The sequence below is a fragment of the Sinocyclocheilus rhinocerous genome, unplaced genomic scaffold (genome assembly GCF_001515625.1).
Source record: "Sinocyclocheilus rhinocerous isolate Xijiao unplaced genomic scaffold, SAMN03320098_v1.1 scaffold584, whole genome shotgun sequence".
NCBI classification, from domain to species: domain Eukaryota; kingdom Metazoa; phylum Chordata; class Actinopteri; order Cypriniformes; family Cyprinidae; genus Sinocyclocheilus; species Sinocyclocheilus rhinocerous.
In genome coordinates this window covers 4106740-4111388 of record NW_015630348.1, presented here as the reverse complement: position 1 = coordinate 4111388, position 4649 = coordinate 4106740, and the positions used below count along the sequence as shown (strand labels likewise).

General features: G+C 43.1%; 1 long non-coding RNA gene across 1 annotated transcript in view; it reads left to right on the top strand.

Annotated features, from left to right (window-relative positions):
* The window catches only part of LOC107740190 (uncharacterized), a 22829-nt gene extending 18714 nt beyond the window's left edge, over positions 1 to 4115 (top strand). Inside the window, exons 2-4 of the long non-coding RNA XR_001640066.1 lie at positions 2584 to 2589; positions 3023 to 3032; positions 4105 to 4115. This is a non-coding gene — a long non-coding RNA (uncharacterized LOC107740190). The remainder of the gene's footprint in view (positions 1 to 2583; positions 2590 to 3022; positions 3033 to 4104) is intronic.
* Positions 4116 to 4649: the final 534 nt, after the last annotated feature.

The following is a 4649-nucleotide window of genomic DNA, read 5'->3' as shown; positions in this document are numbered from 1 at the left end:
AGACGACGTGGGTCTGAGGGCCGTCGTTTCCAATAGGAGGCGTCAGCTATGAGAGTCCTGATGCTGTGGATCAGGACCTCGGGGGGCAGGCCCCTCTGGGGAAGAGCGGTGTACACCGCATTACATGGTGCCCGTCTCTCCTCAGTGCCCTCAGGAGATCAGTCTGCCAGCGTGGAAACTACTGCCAAATGTGTCTCAGTGGATCCTGCACACTGTAGAGAAGGGCTACAGAATCCAGTTTGGTTCTCCTCCGCCTAGTTTCAACGGGTTTACACCCACGCTGGTGGGCCCCGAGCAGGCTCTGGTCATGGAACAAGAAGTAGTTACTTTTTTGAGGAAGGAGGCCATCGAGGTGGTCCCTCCTCATGCAAGACAGTCCGGGTTCTACAGCCGGTACTTCATAGTTCCGAAGAAGGATGGAGGGTTGCGTCCCATTTTAGATCTGCGTCAGTTGAACCGCTCAGTCATGCGACTGAAGTTCAGGATGCTCACTCTCAATCAAGTCGTGTCTCAGATCAGGTCCGAGGACTGGTTTGTCACGATCGATCTAAAAGACGCATACTTCCATGTAGCCATCCTTCCCACTCACAGGAAGGTCCTGAGGTTTGATTTTGCGGGCAAAGCGTACCAATATTGTGTTCTTCCTTTCGGCCTTGCACTCTCACCCGAGAGCTGGGGTTAAGACTAAATGCCAAGAAGAGTGTGCTTTCTCCATTACATAGGACCACTTATCTTGGCGTAGTGTGGGATTCGACCACGATGCAGGCACGTATGTCCCCTGCTCTGATCGAGTCGATCCTTAACGCAATCGCGAGAGTCAGAGAAGGCGATCTCTACAAGGCACGTAGACCAGATCCTTGTGTGGTCCCAGGGCAAACTTCTCTCGCTGAGAGCAGTTTACATTTCTGGACATCTCAATTTGGGAGCAGACATCCTGTCGATGCAGGGGCCGAGGCCCAGGGAATGGATGCTTCACCCCAGGGTGGTGAAGCAGATATGGAGAGTTTTTGGCCAGGCCCAGGTGGACCTGTTTGCGACTCAGATGACATCGCACTGTCCCCTCTGGTTCTCTCTGAGTCATCCAGCTCCACTGGGGCTGGATGCCATGGTACAGACGTGGGGCCATACTTTCGGCATCTCTGCCAGCGCTTGCTTCACTCCTAGAAGCTGACGCTGGTCTCACCACACGTGCTTTTATAGCTTCCTGGTCATTACGTCACCCGCCCGTGACGTCTCGCCCATCTATTGGACTGATTACACAAGAGGTTCAGAGCCGGTCACGCTGAAGGGCGTTCCCGAAGCGTCCTCCGACGCAGCGTCTCGTTCCCTCGAGGAACCATGGTTACATACGTAACCTGAGACATTTTCACCGTGATGCCATAGAAGAAACAGTTTTGGTTCCCCAAAGAACCTTTCAGTGAACAGTTCTTAAAATAACCATTTTTTTCTTAGTGTGAACAACATTTTAATAATCTAAAGAAAATTTTTTCACTGCAAAAACCTTTTGTGGAATGTAAAGTTTCCATGGATGGTAAAGGGTCTTTGTGGTACCATTGATGCCAATAAAGAACCTTTATTTTTAAGAGTGTATACTATGCCCTAAAAGTATGCACTCTTTTTGTAAATAAGTATACTTTTGAGTACATTTTGAAGACGATTTGGGATATACAGTACTGCTGCTCTCCTAATTGTGTCTTTAACAGACCACGCTGTCGCATATTACATACATACTGTCACCCTAAACTGGCCTGTCAATCATCTTGTAACAGTTAATGTCCTCATATACACACTCCACAATTTAGTTCATTTTAATTTGTGCTACAGTTCATTCAACTTAAAAAGAAAAGAAGTACCACATTGATGAAATGGCAGAGTCGTGGGTCTTTCATGCGGGAACAATTAATTATAATTCTGAATACTGTGGTATTTAGGACAGATAGTATTGAGATGCAGCAGTGGACGTATTGGTGTTTAATGTTCTGCTATATTGGAGTTGTGTGGGTTTTCATTGTGATGAAGAATAGAGGTTGAACACAGACTTGTGTAACAAATTTGTCCTCCAATTTGCTTTAATCAAAGAGCATTAATTGTGTAAATGCCAAATGCAGTGCTCAGTCTCCTCTTCCTTGTGTTTCCATGAAAAAATAAAAAATAAATAATAATAATAATAAATAAAAAAATGTGCATTTAATTTAACATGCTAACATGTGCTAATATTAGATAGTAGTTAACTGCAAATCCAGTGTTTCACTCAATTCAGTTTAGAGTAGGATTTACTTAGATTTGTTTCCAACAATTACTAGTGAATTTCACAAATAATTACAAAGAAATGGCAAGCAAATACATTGAACTAAACATGAAATTTTGAAGTAGCAAGACTGAAATACTGTTTTCCTTGTAAATGCACTCCAATAATCTTTATTTATAACTTTGAAAAAATATTTTGTGGTGTTCTCAAAGTGTATGATTAGTTTACAGTTGAATTAAATGATAAGAAAAGCCATATCCAATGTGTGGAGTTAAATGCAGACAAATAATTATTTATTTGAGTAAATACAACAGACAATAAACCCATCAGGAAAGCAGTGTGTAGCAAATTCCAGTGTCTTTACATCTGTTTAACATCCATCTAGATCCACCAGAACTGAAAACCTTCAATACAGTTTGAATTATCATAGAATTGATCTTGGAGCTGTGGTACCTTCATATAAATGCTTCCTTGTGCTGTATGGCTCTTTCTTAGCCCTGCAAAGTTCAGTGTGAACTTGAAAGACAGCAAAGGACACTCTACAGTAATGGAAGTGGTTTGTGTCTTATCACCCACTCTCGCCAGCCCCACATGTGTGTAAGAGAAAGATTTATCACACAAATTAACCTGTGAAAATAACTTTCTGCATGACTACCACCTTTGATCACAGCCACTGTCTCCCTCTCCTGAAAAATGGTGTTTGTGCACGACTAGGAGTAAATACACTTCGCTTTTGGCTTTTTCTAAATTCTTTGCACAGTTCATAAGGACCAGAGTTGCATGTGTGTGTGTGTGTGTTTTTTTTTTCCTGATCCGAGCTTTGAGCCTTTTAAAGAATTGTTTATGTAAAATAAAATGCGGATCTGTCAGTCACGACGCCCACTTGTGCTCACAGTCTTAACCTTACCCTCCACGCCGACCAATGAAAGCAATACAGCGCTAACAGTTTCCAGAAAAGCACCTAAGGCTAAATGCAACATTTGCTCTCTTTCACACACACGAATATCACCAAACAAACCCCAATTAACTAACGCACACTGTACCCACACATTTATATGCACGAATCAACCTCCTACAGAACTTTCCTTCAACAGTTCACACAAATCCACAGGCAAAGATCCCATCTACAGCTTCAGGCTATTCAGCCATGACGTTCTGGAGCGCTAGTGGTCAGTTATATACGAGGGCTGCGGATGTTTGGGCTGGCCGGGGGGACTGCAGATCAGAGGGTACTGGACTGCCCAACCAGCCGGAAAACTAGCAGCATGTCTGCTATAGTATGGGGCCGCTGGGTGCTGGAACCAGGTGTGAGAAAGAGATGTCATGCTCCAGAGGGCAAGCCAACTATCTACAACACCCCATTAACCTACTACTGAGAGGAGAGCGACAACTCCCATTTCAGTCGAGAGAAAGAAAGAGAGAGCATAGAAATGAAAACAGAGATTCCACTTTGGGAGGAGGGAGACGTGGCTGCTGGTTGTTGAGATTATTTGAGGTGAGTGGCCAAGGGACACAAGAAACCAAAGTGACAAAGGACAGCTGGAGAAAAAGCGCAACAAAAGGAAACATTGGGGAGATAATGGAGTAAAAGATGGAGGAAAAGAGAAAGATGAATGGAATACTGAAGGATAAGATTAAAGACACAAAAAATAACAAGGCTTTTTTTAACATGATACTAAGGTAGTACCATGTTTTTTTGGGGTTTTTTTCCATCATGGTAATAGCATGTTTGTGAAGGCAATCGTTCAGTATGAGAAATTAACCAGGTTAAGTGTTTATGCCTTCACTGACATGTAGCCTAAAGGTTTGTATTCAATTTCATAATGAAGAAATAATAACAAAAAAGAAAATCAGAGGCATTATTTTTATGTCTGTTTGTAATACATTATCATTCAAAAGTTGGGGGTAAGGACATCGTTAAAATAGTCCATGTGACATCAGTGGTTCAACCGTAATGTTATGAAGCTACTGTACGAGAATACTTTTTGTGTGCAAAGAAAACAAAAATAATGACATGATTCAGCAATTTCTTCTCTTCCGTGCCAGTCTTCGATGCACATTCATGACTGTACCACGACGCATGCCTGTGGTGCTGCTGACGAAGGTAGGGTGCCACAAGTTTATTAAAATTTCCAAAGGGTGCCGCGACTAAAAATAGGTTGGGAAACACTGGTTTAGACATTTGGACCGCTGTGTGTATTTGAGCTCTCAGAACTGATCGCACCCTGTATATGAGAACTGAAGAAGTGGAGCGTGCGCGAGAGAGAGCAATGCTATCAGAGCAATTCTGCCTATCCCGCCTTCACTAACTTTAAGTTAATCGACAACGAATTGTGACTCCCGGGAAAAACGGGATGTCTGGTCACCTTATCCCTACCCCTTCGGGTGCTAAGGCCATTGT